General features: G+C 45.3%; 1 pseudogene; it reads left to right on the forward strand.

Moving 5' to 3' along the window:
* Positions 1-18231, forward strand: part of LOC110731997 — an 88172-nt pseudogene that overhangs the window by 57271 nt on the left and 12670 nt on the right.

Genomic DNA, 18231 nt, shown 5'->3' on the forward strand with positions numbered 1-18231 from the left:
AGTGGCTTGGAGCTATAGCAAAGCGTTGCTTCTCTTAGGAGATTGAGTGTTAAGACAAGCCAAAGCCTGCTTAACCACTCTTTGTTTCTTCGAATCTTGGAATCGACTTATTCTCACCAAATTGGGGACAACTTTAAATGTGTGAATAAGATGTTTTAAATAAGTTTGATTAAAATGCATGAATTCAATCTTATTTAAATTTCATGAATGGTTTTTCATTTCAAAATTCTTTCAAATGTAGAATCATGTCTTCAACTATCAACAACAATCTTATGTTCCCAGAACTTCCCAAGAAGTTATCTTTTAGCTTGAATTTGGTAAACTTCAAGGAATGGGAAGAGGAACTCCGTTTGACCCTCCGTAATTGCTACCTAGAGCATATCTTGGATACGCCCATCCCGAGTTTCTACTCAAAAGGGATTATGAGCGATATGGCTCATGAGGAGTGGAGTTACGATTGCAAGAGAGTCTCTCGACTCATGGAAAACTCCATTCCGGAACAGTGGAAGAAGAAATTCTCCAACTACCTTCCGGATGTACTTCTCAAGGCTCTATAATATGTGGTCAATTTGAGGTAACAAAGAGTGATAAGGGTAACTATGATGGACTCATGGAAGAAGTGACTAGGTCATTGTCTAACATGAGGATCAAGCCACCGCAAGATGGATGTCTTAGCAAAGAAAGGCAAGAAGTATGGGCTAGGGTCTATAGTGCAAGACTTAGACCCGGGATGCCACTTTAAGCCCATGTGCAAAAGATGACAAGGTTATTTAACCATCTGGAACTAATTGGTAAACCGGTGGAGGATGAGCAAGCGGCTCATATGCTTTTAAGCTCACTCCACTCGGGGTATGTTGCAATTAAGATGCGACTTACCAACAATCGGAACAAACTGTCCTACAAGGAAGTTTACCAAGAGCTCCAGAAAACCTATTCTTGCAAGGCGGCTACGTTTGCTCTGAGGCTCAAGAAAAAGGAGTTCAAAAACAAGGCAAAGATGCGCTACTTCTATTGTAGTAAGCAATGCCACTACAAAAGAGAATGTAGCGAGTATCTGGAAGATGAGGCAAGAGGAAAGATGGCCTCAATCTCAGGTATCATCTACACACTTGAAAATAAGCAATTTATAAGGTATTAGATACCGGAAAATTGACTCATTTTTGCTCTTATTTCAGGAACGAAATGAGCGGTGTTTTCAATTGGTCATGAGTACACAAGTGGAATATGAAGAAAATCTATCCAAATAAAGCTTGTAATCTCATGTATTTTGTCTAAATTCGAAAACTTGTTAAGTTTTATCTACCATACTTTGATCTTGCGACGTTGGACGTCATTTTAAACCTTGATCACAAGACCATTTATTTAAATGTCTTATTTATATTTATGGAAATTACACCTTTTGTGTGTTAAGACAAAATTGTCTATGATAATACCAAAAGAGCTAAGACCATAGAGTCAAGCCAAACTTACTTGTGGCATTGTCGTCTTGGCCACATTAACATCAAACGCATCAAGAGACTTCTACAGGAAGGTGTTCTTGACTATTTCGATTGAGAATCATTTGAGAACTGCGAGGGATGTTTATTAAGCAAGATGATAAACCAGCCATTCTCCAAGCTGGGAGAAAGGGCAGGAGACTTATTAGGTCTAATACACACTGATGTATGTGGCCCAATGAGCTCAACCACAAGAAATGGACACCGATATTTTATCACCTTCACAGATGACTATAGTAGATATGGTTATGTCTACCTAATGTCGCATAAGTCTGAACCGTTTAAAAACTACAAAGAATTTCAGAGTGAAGTTGAAAATCAGCTTGGTAAGAAAATCAAAGCCCTTCGATCGGATCGAGGTGGTAAATACTTGAGCCAAGAATTCGATGACCATTTGAAGGAAAAGGGTATACTTTCATAATTGACACCTCCAGGAACTCCACAATGGAACAGAGTATCCGAAAGGAGAAATCATACTTTGTTAGACATGGTACGATCAACAATGGGTCTTAGTGATCTTCCTATTTCTTTCTGGGGACACGCTCTTCTAACTGCAGCACTAACACTGAACTATGCACCATCAAAATCTGTAGAAAAGACTCCATATGAATTATGGACAATGAAAACTCCTATGTTGTCTTTTCTAAAGATATGGGGATGCGAAGCATATGTCAAGAAATTGATTTCTGACAAACTTCATCCCAAATCTGACAAGGTTTACTTTGTGGGCTACCTAAAAAACCAAAGGGTATTACTTCTACAATAAATCGGAGAACAAAGTGTTTGTTGCTCGCGATGGTGTCTTTTTGGAGAAGGAGCACCTTTCCAAAATGATAAGTGGGAGGAAAGTCGAACTCGACGAAGTTTGTGAGGATGAGCAACAAAATCAGAATGACAGTCAAAGTGCTCAAACAGCATTTGTTGACGCAGGTCAAAATGATCAAAATGTGCAAAGTCAAACTGACAAAGCAAATGCTTAATCCATTACCCTACGTAGGTCTTAGAGGCTGAGATCTCAACCTGATAGATATCTTGGTTTAGTATTAAATGAGATCTAAGAGGACATCCTGATTATGGATGGAGATGAACCGGCAACCTACAAGAAAGTGATGGCATGCACCGACTCTGCTAAATGGCATGAGGCCATGAGATCTGAAATGGATTCCATGTTTGAAAATCAAGTCTGGGACTTGGTTGACTTACCCGAAGGATATACACCTATCGGATGTAAGTGGATTTTCAAGATGAAAACCGACAAAGATGGAAATGTATTCATTTACAAAGCTAGATTGGTGGCAAAAGGTTACAGACAAGTTCATGGTATTGATTACGATGAAACCTTTTCACCAGTCGCAATGATTAAATCCGTTCGGATCCTCCTAGCGATTGCTGCATATTATAACTATGAAATATGGCAGATGGACGTCAAAACCGCCTTCTTAAATGGTATTTTGGAAGAAACTGTGTACATGACACAGCCTGAAGGCTTTGTCGACAAAAACAATGCTGGGAAGGTTTTTAAGCTTAAGAAGTCCATTTATGGACTAAAGCAAGCTAGCAGAAGTTGGAATCTGCAATTCGATGAAGCCATCGGTAAGTTTGGTTTTATCAAGAATCCAGATGAATCTTGTGTTTACAAGAAGGTTAGTGGGAGTAACATCGCCTTCTTAGTCTTATATGTCGATCACATATTGCTCATTGGAAACAACATTTTGTTGTTAGAGTCTGTAAAGGCCTGGCTTAGAAAATGTTTCTCAATTAAAGACTTAGGAGAGGCTCAGTACATACTAGCCATCAAGATCTATAGGGATAGATCAAAAAGGATGATTGGATTGAGTCAAAGTACTTATATTGATAAGGTACTTGCTCGATTTGGCATAGAGGGGGCTAAGAGAGGTCACTTACCAATGTCACATGGCATAACCCTGAGCAAGAAGCAGTGTCCACAGACACCTGATGAGTAGGAAAGAATGAATCTGATTCCATATGCTTCGCTTATTGGATCGATCATGTATGCCATGATATGTACTAGGCAAGATGTATTGTATGCCTTAAGTGCTACGAGCCGTTACCAATCAGATCCAAGAGAGGCCCATTGGACTGCGGCCAAGAATATCCTAAAGTACCTAAAAAGGAAAAATAATAAATTCCTGGTGTATGGTGGTTCGGAGGAATTAGTTGTTGAAGGTTATACCAACGCAAGCTTCCAGACAGACAGAGACAATTTCAAACCGCAATCTGGATATGTGTTCTGTCTAAATGGAGGAGCGTTCAGTTGGAAGAGTGCCAAGCAGAGTACAACTGCAGATTCTACAACAGAAGTCGAGTACTTAGCAGCTGCTGAAGCGGCTAAGGAGGCTATTTGGATTCGTAAGTTCATTGGTGAACTTGATGTTGTACCCACTGTAAAGGGTCCAATAGCCTTCTATTGCAACAACAATGGAGCTATTGCTCAGGCCAGAGAGCCAAGGGAACATCAGAAAGTCAAACGACGGTTTCACATGATTCGGGAATGGAAATCAGAAGGTGAAATCAGAATTTGCAAAGTTGGAACTAATGACAATGTAGCCGATCTACTTACTAAACCTTTGCCTCATGTGAAGCACTAAGAAAAATCATAAAAGTTTGGCTTTAAGGCAATGGGAATCAGGCATGTAGGAGACTGGCGTTGATTTCCTTGTTTAGTGTTTTAGTTAAATTTTGAACATTTAATGTAAGACACTAAGAAAAATCATTCAAGTTTTAGAGGAATATAAATTTCATGCAATATTTTATCACTCTGTTTGCTATTTAATTGTGGTTTAGGATTAAATAATGAGTCCATTCGATTCTTGGAATATTCAAAATAGGGTATCAAGACCAGTCTTGGTAAGGAAACACCTATTAAGTGAACATTGAGTATTATAATAAAAAATTATCCCTAATCAAGGTCATTTAAACGATGTACGATTAATGACCAATTGAGATTAGTGTGTAGTCTGATTTATAGCACTGTTTCTTGTGCTATGAGGACATGATTGTCATAAATCATTTGCAAAGGTATTGGTTTAAAACCATACTGGATCGACCTATGAGAATATTTTAAGAGATTAAAAATCATCATAAGTATACTTCTCATTATGGCTATCGGAACCTTTTTCCTTGACCATGAGTCTTGTGAGTTCTCTTGTTTGAGTACTAGTCCGCTTTGATGTTGTCAAACGTCTGTCGTAATAGGGGATTATAACGACAACACTTGAGCGGCTAGGTCCTCTCAGTAAGAGGAGCTACATTACAAGACTGGGAATGTCCCCCTACTAAAATAGGGAAGATGTCTTTGTTGTATACAAGGCCTCTCGTAGAGCGAGACTGTAAAAATGCATGGCGTGCTCGGATGGATTTTAGAAATCATCTGTTTATTGACATTCGGACTTGGAATCGAGAAACACTTCTGGACGTAATAAGGATGACGAAATAATCTTACCTTATAGTTCATGAAGAGACATTAAGTGACATAGGAAAAAGGTTGTTCACTAAATGCGCACTTGTCCGGAAGGACAAGTGGGAGATTGGAAGGAATGGTGTCCTTCGAAAAAGTGTACTATTCCGTTAGTAGGTTCAGAATTATTAGAAAGCTAATATATTCAGTAAGGTCAAGTGATCAGAATGTCTAGGTGGAGGCCGCTTTCGATCAGTAATATTAATGCATAATTAATAATACAGCTTAATCTTGATTGAACCCTTCGGGTCACACCCTTTGCAGTAAACGAATCGACTCGACGAATTTATTCGGAAGAATTTAATTTTTCGCCCGAGTATTAAATATTTAGACGTCGTAAATTCAAACTTAGAGCATCGAAATCGAGCGTCGGAAGTCGAGTCAGAAATAATAAATGACGAGACACGCAAATAATAATAAATCGCCAATATTTCCCAAAATACCCTTAGCATAGGAGTGCCCCGAGCATCCGAGTACTAAAGGCAAAAATTTCCTAGCATAGGTGGCTAGCAAGCGCACCAAGACGAGCCATGCACGGCCGGCTGGTGCGTGCTAACACACCACAGCTAGCAGCCGCAAGCATCGCATGCTAGCAGCAGCTAGCTGGCGCAAGCTGTGCGTGCTAGCAGCAACTAGCAGCGCACACATGGGCTGGGCACAAGGTGGGCTGTGGCTGGGCAATAGGGCCGTGTACTAGGGGAGCAAGTGGGAGTATATGGAAAGCAAGTGGGGTGAGGGACATGTGGCATAGGAGAGCATTGAGTGGGAAGCAATTATGGTCCCCTACTCTCCATGTGGTCCTCACCACCCTTTACATATAATAGTGCCACTTGTAGATTTATTATTAGTTTGCTTATTTATTTTAATTTAGCTTTAAAATAAATTGTGGAATTTCATGATTCCCACATTGATGGGATAGAAATTCTCACTCTCCCTCTTGCCTTTAGATACCCATCTTGGGTTTTTGGGAAGAGTGCTTGAGTATAAGTTCAATAGAGCATTGCATTAGCAAAAACTCTTAAACTCACATAATACTCGGGTTTCGGTCGGACCTCGCTAACCTCGAGGTAACGGACCTTAAAGTCGCTAGTAGTTTATGCGGGTGGACTTTTGTTGGAAGATCTCGTGTGAGTGGGGCTAAAGCTTCCAAGTAAGAGCCTGAGTTTGAGGGCGAAGCACGCGTCAAAGGTAAATTCCGATTTTATCCTTTTATATTTATTTTTTATGCTTTATGGTTTTATTAATTTCGAGTGGTTCTTTGTGTCAGGGTTTTTTCCGCGGTAAATTGTGTTTTGGGTGTTTTTGTCCCTCGGGAGAGTTACAGCACGAAGACTGATCCGGGGTGAGCTGTACCTGCAAAACAAACGGAGACACCAGATGGGTGGTGCTCCGCCTCCGACGCACAAGTTGGAATCTTTAAGGGAGAAAAAGGTGCGGAAATTTAGGTAGGGATCTGCTCAGATTCCAAGCTCGGGATGTCTCTATCAAAGAGTAAATGTGTAATAAATGATCAAAACGTGCCCCCAAAAAGAGGGTCATCTCCCTATTTATAGGGTCTTTGGGATTTGTGCCCCTGATTAGGTCACTGTACCCTAATCAGTGGTGGGATGCGCCGCTTTGCAGCTTTCTCGGGATTTGGGCCTGAAGGCCGCCCTTTTTCCCATATTTTCATGAGTGACACGTGTCAAGCAGAGATTGGTCCACTTTGGGCCATCTTGAGGCTGACACGTGTCGTCCTCTAATTGGACCACGTGGCGGGGTAAAATTACCCTAAACATTTGCCCCTCAAATATGTGACGTGGCACGCCACGTGGCATCTGTGACATGTGTCACGCTCCGATTGGCGGTAATTTTACCATTAAAGAGTAACCGTTCACCTTCCGGGTAAATTACCAAAATGCCCCCGTTTTTACCCTCTATATATAGTCGTTTACCCTCATAATTTTGGTACGTTTACAAAAAATTTTCTAGAGAGAACTTTGAGAGAGCAGAAGTCATCCGTTTGAGTCAGGCGCAAGCAAGAAAGCTCGTCTTCCAGAGACCCAACCGGACCTGCCTAGTTTCAGATATCTCTTCAAAAGGTACCGTCTATGCCTCTCTCAGCTCTTTTTCTTTTTTCACCGCTTGTACATATTTCTTGCAATAAATGGATGCATCACCAACACACACGGGACAGCCTAGGTTAGAGTCCAGCCGGTCACCAGGGATGGCTGAGTCTAGGACTGGGAGTGCAGTCTCGGGGTGTTGGGACCACCCTTTGCCTCAGATTCCGACCAGTTACGTGTCTGTGCAGGACACAATGGCTCGGATAAAGCAGACAGCGACTGATTCAAATTACAAGAGCGAAGGCTCAGGCGGCCAAACGCCTGAGGGAGAAACGTTCGGTCAGGGTGACCAGACGGCTCTGGAGAGATCCCCTCCGCGCGCCCCTTCAGCCCCTGCTGACTCTTTCTTAGAAGGGTGCGACCAAGGCGGCGACGAAGCCGTCTCTGCCCCCTTAGGTCAAAGTGAGGAGGAGACGAAGAGCGACAGCTCCGCCTCTACCTCTGAGAGTAGTGACGATTTACCCCCGCTTCCGGATAGCGAGGAGGAAGAAAGGAAAAAGTGGAACGAGAAGGATGATCCCTTCAACATCCACGCCTCCTCCAAAGACCGGATCCAAATGGAGGAAAACTTGAAGAATTTTACTAAAATTCACCCGCTTGGAGATGGGTACAGGATCCGGGTGCCGCCTGAGAATGGCGCCGTCGCCTGGGAGGACGATCAGGAGAACGCCAACAGCTATTTCGGCTTTTATGAGGCGGCGTTCAAGGATGGTCTCCGCTTTCCCCTTCACCGGGCGGTGAAGGCAATTTTGAAAGGCTACGGCCTCGGGGTCTGGCAACTTACCCCCAACTCTTGGACAAACATTCTGGGGTATGTTGCCGCCTGCGAGTTTCAAGGGCTTCACCCCAGCTGGGAGGCTTTTTCTAGCATGCATTATCTTAGCAGAAGCCCAGGCGGCTGGAGGGCGTGGTACACTCTAACCACGCAGCCCCAATATATGATGACCTTGGACAAGGTCTCAAAATTCGACGGCTGGAAGCACAGGACCTTCCTGATGTCAGCTCCAACGAGACGGGAGAATTATGAATTTCGTCTGTACAATAAGAAGCCCGACTTGTTGGGCAGGAAGTGAGCTCTTCCCCGGATCCCAGAGGAAGATTTTTTCAAGATAATTGAGGTAGACTTTTTCGGCCTCACAGACGCAACTCTGTCAACCGGGGAATAATAAAAGTCCCCAAGAACTGGATTCCCAAGAGCGCCTGGCTCAGGGACGAGTGTTTCCTAGCCGCCTGCGGGCTAGGGCACATGTTTACCAAACGTATGCGCCTGAGTTTATATCCGTCTGTAGTATTTTTCTATCGAAATTGATTTATGATATTGATCAATTTCTTTCTTTTTACAGAAGAAGCATTAAACATGTTGCAGTCGGAGAAAACTCCCAAGCGGTCTTCTGCAACCATCCGCAAAGATCTTGCGGAGAAAGCTGCGGCTGAGGTCAAAGCCAAGGTAACAAACGTCTGACCCTTTCATAAGTTGATCTTTTAAAATCATTTTTCCCGGATGCTAACCGTAACTTTGGTTATTTTTGCAGGGAGGAGAGGTTGGAAAGTCGTTTGAGAAGCAACTCAAACGGGCTAGGGAGGAGACCCCTGCCGTTCTAAACAAAATAAAAAAATCCACCTCTGCATCCACTCCAGGCGCCTCAGCCGGGCATCAGCACATGCGGATAGCGCGGCGACTTGAGAAGATAGGCGGCAGCGTGTGCCTTGATCTTGTCAACCCCTTATCAGCAGCCGCGGGGTTAACCACGCCTGCAAGCGGTTCCCGCTTGGCTGGCTCTGAAGTTAAGAACCCTTTTGAATCCCCGCTTGAGTTGGGGTGGCCTTTGCGGGTGAAATCCCACTCTTAACAGACGTCATCTTCAGACGGCTGGCAACAAATAGGCTGGCACTCATCACGTATTGATTGTGGTGCAGATCAATCTCCCCGCTAGCCAGACAACCAGAAGCATGCCAAGGCCATGCTGGAAGCCGTTTGGAAGAGGGATAAGGACAATATCCCTAGGATAGAGACGTTCAATCTTGAACGCATTCTATCCCTTCTAGCTGAGGTAAGAAACTTGTCAATTCAATTTTATTTTTTCAAGTGTTTTACCCCGCCTGCAATACTTATACCGCCTGACTTTTTGTAGGCCATGCTGCGGGTGGACGGGCTCGAACGTCCTTATTCCCGCAAACGAGAAGAGGTAAAAAGATCCAAGAAGTCCGCCATAGACGCTGATAATATTGCTTTACACTCGACTATCGTAAATGAACTTAAAACTAAAGCAATAATTATGACACAGGCGTCTAGAATCCAGCAGCTGGAGTCAGATCTGAAGACGGCCAATCAACGGGCGACGGATGCTGAGACGGCTAAGAAGGAGGCGGAGGAGGCCCATAAGAAGGCGGACGAGAGCGCCAAAAAGGCTGATGAGGCGCTCAAGAAGGCCCAGACGGACCTTGGCACACTTAAAGGTGTTTCCGAAGAGAACACCAAACTGAAGACCAAGGTTCAGAGGCTGGAGAAGGAGGCTGCTCAGGCTCAGATAAACTTTGCAGCAACCCTGGAGGCGGAGCAAAATTGCCTTGTTGCTGAGAGTGACGCTGAAAATGACGCCCGTATGAAGATTGCCTGGGCTTCCTTGTACCTAGACGCGGATTACAACATCTGGGCACTAGCGCACAGCTATGCCGAGTACGTGGTGTACTTGAGAGAACAAGGTGAGCTAGAGCCCGCCTCTTTCGAAGCCTTAGTCAACTCCAACAACGAGTCGTCCGTACCTGAGCTTCCTGGTCCTGGTGAAGCATAGGAGATACCCTCAGATGATGAGGAGAAGGAGGAGGACCAGGAGGCATCGTCTGTAGGCTAGAAGTGACCATTCAGCGGCAATATGCCAATCTCTGCTTTTTTGTTTTTTCTTTTATTCAGCGGCTGTATGCCAAAACTTGCTTTTTCCGGCCTGCGTGTCGAGTATCCTTGTATTTACCGGCTAAGGAGCCGAGTTAATTAACAATTTCTTTCTCCCGGATGGGGTCCGGTTAACATTTGATCCATTACAGCCGTTTGGTTGGGTGGACTTTTACGAAATGCACCGACTGAGTCGGTTTTGATCATTTTGCATTTGAATTTTTATTTTGTGCAAATTTTAATTTTTCATTTTTGCCTAACTTATCAAAAGCATGCGGCGATTTTTTGCCTAACTAACCAATAGTCTGGCTGTCCTTGCCCCTGGACGGCTGTGTGATTGGTTTCAAGTGGAGTTGGTTGATTGACTTGAAAACGTCTGATGCTACAAAGAGCATGATATGATTGTCAGTCAATCAATCACAGTAGTGATTGCCCCAAACCAAGTGCACAACCGTACACCGACAGGCGTTCCAGTCACTACCCAGACGGCATTTGTCCGTCTAGGTAGAGATTTCATAGCCATTGAACAACTCTTTTGCCCCAATTAGGGTGGGAAGTGCAATTTTGGAATAGATAACCTAAGTGAGACCTTAAGCCGGTGACCGACTGATGCCCCATGGCATCCGGTATTCGGCAACTTGATCATTCATCAAAGGTCATTTTGGTCAGACAGCTATGAGTTGACCAATTTGGTCGTTCAATTTTTTTCGTCTGCATGGGTACGTAGAACCGAAAAATAGTCTATTATCTGCGACGATTGCACCTGGAGGGGTGTCGCCGGACGCCTTTGTCCATGTTGGGACAGGCGATTTTATAAAATGAGCAACCATCCGGCCATTTTAGCCTCTGATCTTGTTTGAGACCGGTTGTATAGCCACTAAACGTTTTTGTGCTTAGTTTTTAGTTAAAGTATTGAATTTACACTAAGTATCGAACTCAGTATTTTTTAAAACAAACGAGTCTGTCTGGGTATTACCTAGATGGACAGGCAAATATTTGATCATACTAAGTATCAAACTTAGTTAGATAAATGGAGAATGTCTGAGTATTACCCAGGCGGATAGTCAAGCAGTTGAATAAACAAAGTATCAAACTTAAATAAACAAGGGATATGAGTATTACCCAGGCGGTCCATCAAATGTAACTTCACTAAGTGTCAAACTTAGTTAGTAAAAGAAGAATCCGCCTGGGTATGACCCGGATGGATAATCAAACAATAACTCAATTTTGCAAACAAAGTCTGAATCTTCATTAATTGACTCACTGTTTACAAAAAGTTTACAATCTTAGAAGTAGTACTTTTTTAGATTGTCTACATTCCAAGTTCTAGGCAGACGCCTGCCGTCTGGAGTTTCCAGGCGGTAGGTGCCATCCCTCACGTCTTCATAGATCCGGTAGGGGCCTTCCCAATTTGGGGTTAGCTTCCCAAGCTCATTGGCCCTACCGGTTGCCTCCATTTTTCGTAACACTAAGCCGTCAACTTTTAAAGGACGCTTGTGTACTTTTTTGTTGTAGGCTCTTGTCATTCTCAGACGGTAAATCTCATGACGCAAGGCGGCATTTCCCCTGCGTTCTGGGAGTGAATCCAATTCCAGGCGCATTGCTTCCCAGTTTGCCTCTTCATCATATAGCATGACTCTGTGAGTCGGCTCATAATGTTCCATGGGCAAGACGGATTCAGCACCGTAAACCATGAGAAATGGGGTTTCACCGATTGCCCCCTTTGTTGTTGTCCAGATGGCTCATAGGACATGGATTAACTCTTCTGCCCATAAGCCACCGGCTCTTTCTATTTTCTTCTTAATGCCGTCTGAGATGACTTTATTGAAGGCTTCAACTTGGCCGTTTGCTTGGGGCCAGCCAACGGATGTAAAATAGCTTGAGATCCCCTGATCTCCCAACCAAGTTTTTAGCTGAGGCGTCTCAAACTGAGGACCATTATCAAACACCATACACATAGGTACCCCATACCGGGTGATAATGTTTTTCCAGATGAAGGAAATCACGTCTGAGATTTTGATGTTTTTAACCGCCTCAGCTTCTACCCACTTGGTGAAATAATCCACAGCCACCAAGATGTAGCGCTTTCCGCCTGGAGCAGGCGTGTAAGGACCTTGAATGTCCATGCCCCATTTTGCAAACGGGATTTGGCTGTGGATGGCCGTCAGATCAGTAGCCGGACGGTGAATGAGTTTGCCAAATTTTTGGCACTTGTCACATTTCTTCACCAACTCCTTGGCGTCTGCCTCAAGAGTGGGCCAAAAATAGTGTCGTCTGGCTCTGATGACTAGGGACTTGCCGCCTATGTGAGAGGCGCGGAATCCCGAGTGCAAGTCTTCGAGAACTTCTTTCCCCTTTTCTGGGGTGACACACTTCAACAAAGGCTTCAGAAACCCCGCCTTGAAGAGTTCTCCATTTTTCAACTCGAATCTTGCAGCTCGCTTTTTCAGGACGGTTGCTTCCTGTGGCGAATCAGGAAGTTTGCCGTCAGAGAGATAGGCCCGGATGCCATCCATCCAGGTAGAGCTTCGGTCTAGAATTCCAACGGGATCCTCATAGATGCTTCTCTTTTAAAGAACTTCCCAGAAGACTGACCGAGGCGTATCATGGCAGGCGGAAGACGCTAGTTTTGACAATGCATCCGCCTGATTGTTTTCCGACCTAGGCACCTGATTCAGCCGGAATTCCTAAACTTCCTTGGTCTCTTCTTTGACTGCCTGAAGATATTTAATCATAGCCGGATGAGTAGCCTCGTAGCTTCCCTCATACTGCCTAACAACCAATTGAGAATCAGAGTAGCCGTCAATTTTCATGGCCCCTGTCGCCTTACACATACGAATGCCGGCTAGCAGGACTTCATATTCCGCCTCATTGTTAGAGGCCTAAAATTTGAAGCGTAGTGCATACTCAAATATGTCCCCTTCAGGAGACTCGTAGATTACGCCTGCACCACAGCCGTTCTTTGTAGAGCTCTCGTCTACATACACTTTCCAAACCTGATCAAGATTATCCGGAGCCACCGGACGGGTCATTTCAACAATGAAGTCGGCAAATGCCTGACCTTTCACTGCCTTTCTTGGTTCGTAAGTGATTTCAAGACTTTGCATTTCAATAGCCCATTTCAACATTCTCCCGGATGAGTCCAAGGTAGACATTGGCCGCTTGAGTAGCTGGTCGGTAAAAATCACTACCAGATGTGCCAGAAAGTAGGGCTTCAATTTTTTGAAAGCCATATACAGAGTAAGGCCAAATTTTTCAACCATGGGATACCGGAGTTCAACATTTTTCAGAACATGGCTAATGAAGTAAACCGGGAGCTGCACGCCATCTCGCTCAGCAAGGAGAACGACACTAAAGGCATGATCTGAGACAGCTAAGTACATGTACAACGTCTCCCTAGGTAAAGGACTGACCAACCTAGGTAGAGAATGTAAATGCTCTTTCAACCTCTGGAATGCCGTCTCAGCATCATCCCCCCATTCAAATCTGGTCTTCTTCCTGATTGTTGGAAGAAGTAGAGGCACTTGTCGCCTGACCGGCTGAGGAACCTCCCAAGGGCGGCCAGACAGCCGGTGAGTCTCTGCACTTCCTTGACAGAACGGGGTGACTTCATGTCTATCACCGCCTGTATCTTTTCAGGGTTAGCCTCTATCCCCCTTTGATCAATCAGGAATCCGAGAAACTTACCAAACTCAACACCAAAGACGCATTTCTTAGGATTTAACATAACCTTATGCCGCCTGATGGTGGTGAATGTTTCTCGGAGATCAGTAAGGTGATCCGTCTGGAGCTTGGATTTGACTATCATATCATCAATGTACGCCTCCACATTCCTCCCAATCTGATTAATGAAGACCGTATTAATCATCCGTTTGAAAGTGGCAGACGCATTTTTCAAGCTGAACGACATCACAGTATAACAGAATAACCCCTGATCAGTGACGAAGGTCGTCTTCTCTTGATCTTTCTTCCACAGGGGTATCTGATAGAAGCCGGAGTAGGCATCCATGAAGCTCATCAAGGCGTGACCCGGCTGTAGAATCGACTAGATTGTCGATCTTTGGAAGCGGATAACTGTCCTTTGGACACGCCTTGTTGAGGTCTGTGTAATCAACACACATGCGCCAGGTCCCATTCGGTTTCTTAACAAGGACCACATTGGCCACCTAGTCGGGAAAATTACAAGGCTGGATGAACTTGGCGTCTAGCAGCTTTTTGACTTCGGCAGCTGCCGCTTGACTTCTTTCCTCACCGTGGTTTCTTTTCTTTTGCCGGATGGGCTTCTTTTTAGGATCCACGGCGAGCTTGTGGACAGCAAGATCCGGGCTGACGCCTGGCATCTCTTCCTCTTCAAAGGCAAAAATGTCTTTGAATTCCTTCAGCAGAAGGTGCAAGTCTGCACCCAAAGTAGCATAAGCGACCGTCCCAACCTTTACAGTGCGTTCCGGACGACTGTCATCCAGAACGAGATCAATGCTTTCACCAGCCGGTTGGGGACGGAGCTCAACTGACCGTTCACCGGTCAGTGATTTCTATTTTTTCTCCTTCTTCACCTCCACCAGCAGAGGTGCCTTTCTTTTCTTTTCGGCTGCTGGTGGGGCAGGTGCTGGATCGGCATCCTTGACATTGTCAAGGTCAATTGGTTCCTGACCGCCTGGGGCCACAGTGTCTCTAACGGCTAAGAGATAGCACTCCTGAGCCGTCTTCTGATCCCCATTCAAGGAACCAACAGAGCCGTCATCCCTCTCATATTTTATGAGCATGAGAGACGGGATGATTACTGCCTTGGCTACGTTGAGGGTTGGCTGGCTAAGGATAATGTTGTAGGCGATCAACTCCTCAACGACCAAGAATCTGACAACAATATGTCGCCCCTGGCCTTTCTCCCCCAGCCGGATGGGTAAGTCAATTCTACCGGCTGGGTAGACCATCCCACCCCCAAAACCAACCAAGGGGTGGGTGACCGGATGCATGCTGCTGACATTGTATTTCAGCTTTTTGTAGGCACCAGAGGCTGATGATGTCTGATGAGCTACCGGTGTCAATAAGGATCCGTCCAACTAGCTGGTTGGCAACCTTACATTCAATGACAACAGGGTCATCATACGGACGGCAGACGCTGCCCCTATTCTTCTCAGTAATCAAGACGTCTAGGAAGGAGGTGCCTGTAGACGCCTGCTCATCATCATCCTTGTCCATCTTTCGAAGATGGCTCTTGGTGCCCCGGATGGTAGGGCCACCACATGAGAACCCGCCTGCTATACTGTAGACCGGCTCCTTGTCGGTATCCAAACTACTAGTAGGCTGGGGGGTAGTCTTGGAGGACTGACCCTTGTTTTTCTTTTTTGCCCCTGCTGGGGACTTAGAAATGTAGGACTTCAACAGCCCTTTGTCTGCCAGACGGTCCAACGCACGCTGAAGACTGAAGCAGTCGTTGGTGTCATGGCCGACCTCCTCATGGAACTGACAGAATTTATTCTTGTTCCGTGTCTGGACAGAACTCTTCATAGGATTCGGCTTCTCAATGGACAGCCGGTCCTTTACCTCCATGAGGATGGAGTTGCAGTCTTTATTAAACTCGTACTTGGGGACGTACGGTTTAAATTCTTTCTTTTTCTTCTAGGACGGCTGGTCAGAGTCAGTAACCGCCCAGACTTCTTTTCTTTTCTTGCTCTCTTCTTTGTTTTTGGTCGGCTGAGCTGACCGGTTGTCTTTCTATTTGTCGGACTTCTTGGAGTCTGACTGGCTACCAGGCGAGCAGAGGTCGGTAGCTTGAATGTAGCTTTCTGCCTCCCTTAGGGCCGCCTGTAAGGTGAAAGCCCCTTTTCTGACTAGGTCGAACTTAAAAGTCGACCCGTCTCTGAGACCCTTGAAGAAGTATGTAAAAGCTACCTCGTCAGACAGTCCTTGGATCTGAATTCTGATCAGATTGAACCGCCTGACATAGGAGCGCAGCCCTTCTCTCTCTCCCTGCTTAATAGTGCTCAAATCAAGTCTTGTTTTCTTAGCAGGGATGTTCATTGAGAAGTTGGAAGCAAATAGGAAGGCGAGCTTCCTGAAACTATCGATGCACCCGGCCGGCAAGTTGCTAAACCATTGTTGGGAAATACCCTTCAATGTAGCCGGGAAGCACCGACACCAAGTGGCATCATCCAACCCCTGCAGATACATGAGGTTGGTGTAAGCCATGAGGTGGTCTTCCGGATTGGTGGTACCGTCATAGGTACCAATCAACACATTCTTAACCTTGGACGGTTGAGCCGCCTCGGTTATCTCCCAGGTGAACGCAGAAGGCTGTTCACCCAGGCGCAGCAGACGAAGCTGCCAGTCCAATGGCTGGACATTTAGATATGCCGCCTAACCTCCAAAGAGGGTCGGCTGCATGAAATGAGGGGGATACTGGTCGTAGACCTGAGTAGGCACATACGGTACAGCTCCAATCATATGAGGGCCAGAATGGACGGTATTACCGCCTGTCTGACTCTCATGCAAGGAAGATGCATTCCCGGCAGAGGTATTGTTGAAGCTGTCTGGAAATTTCGACGTTAAAGCCGACTCAGACAGCGACTGGTTTCTCTTCCGGTTAATGATCTACCGGGCATCAAGTGTTGATTTTTTACTTCTCACCGGCTGTTGAGTCCGGCGGGAGTTATTGTTATTCCCCTTGGGGAGAAGAATTTTGGACCAATCAATGGTCCCGGCTGCCTTCTCCTTTGGATGAGGAGTGGGCTTCCGATCTTTGACTGACTTCCCCTTTTTCCAGAGGAGTCTTCTTGGCCGACTGACCTCTACTAAGGCCAGCCCGGCTCTGGGTGATCAGCTCTTTAATTTCACCCTTGAAACTTGTCATGAATCTCATGAGCTAGTCCCGGGTGACAGGCGCTGATCCAGCTGCTGTTTGGGTTTCCCCTTCCGGCTGCCCAGGGGGTCTACTTGCTCCCGCCTGGGAGGCACCCCGCTCCAGAGTCTCTCTGGGCCGGATGTGCTTGATTCTGAGAGAGTTGTCTTCTGCTGTAAAGGTTTCGACCTGAGGATCTTCATCCTCATTGTTTGTAAAGACTTCTGGGTCTTCACCCAGACGGTTAGGGGGTGGTACAGACTCTTGAACCATCTTCGAGGTACTCTCCCCACAGACGGCGCCAAATGTTTTGGGTGTTTTTGTCCCTTGGGAGAGTTACAACACGAAGACTGATCCGAGTGAGTTGTACCTGCAAAACAAACGGAGACACCAGATGGGTGGTGCTCCGCCTCCGACGCACAAGTTAGAAACTTGAAGGGAGAAAAAGGTGCGGAAATTTAGGTAGGGATCTGCTCGGATTCCAAGCTAAGGATGTCACTATCAAAGAGTAAATGTGTAATAAATGATCAAAACGTGCCCCCAAAAAGAGGGTCATCTCCCTATTTATAGGGTCTTTGGGATTTGTGCCCCTGATTAGGTCACTGTACCCTAATCAGTGGTGGGTTGCGCCGCTTTGCGGCTTTCTCGGGATTTGGGCCTGAAGGCCGCCCTTTTTTCCCTTATTTTCTGGAGTGACACGTGTCAAGCAGAGATTGGTCTACTTTGGGCCATCCTGAGGCTGACACGTGTCGTCCTCTGATTGGACCACGTGGCGGGGTAAAATTACCCTAAACAAGTTGGACTTACCAAACCCCAACAAAACCATCATAAAGAATACCCATGAGAGAGAAAATAGCCAGCAATGGTTGTTCAAGAATCAAAGCTTACACATTTATCATGAAGAAGCTTCAATTCAACACTCAATGATATCATTCAACACAAATTTCAAGTGAAAAGAACTAACCATAGAGTTCCACCATGAAAGCAAAACAAGGGTTTCAAGCTTGACCAAATAGGAAGAAGATGACTAGAAAATAAGAAACCATACCTCAATGAAGCCTTGAAATGCTTGTAAAATGCCCAAAATGAAGATTTAAGAACAAATAGAACTCCCAAATACAAGCTCCAAACCTCAACACAAAACTTCAAAAAGTCCCAATTTTTTATTGAATTGGGGTAGAAAATCTGAAATTTTTGGGATTGAAATTTGAAAACTTGATGTGGCAATTGTAATTAATGTTGAAATGATAGCAAAAGAGGTGAAATAGGTTTGATTTTGCAAGAGAGGGTATAGGGTTTTAAGAGGGAAAAATGAGGGAAATGAAAGAGTACGGTGCATTTTGGGGTTATAAGGACTGCCAGCTGGTGTGTGCACGCACGCAACAGAAGGTCGCGCCCACAGCGAAGACACCCGCGCTCGCGGC

Source organism: Chenopodium quinoa, unplaced genomic scaffold, assembly GCF_001683475.1.
Source record: "Chenopodium quinoa cultivar QQ74 unplaced genomic scaffold, ASM168347v1, whole genome shotgun sequence".
NCBI lineage: Eukaryota > Viridiplantae > Streptophyta > Magnoliopsida > Caryophyllales > Amaranthaceae > Chenopodium > Chenopodium quinoa.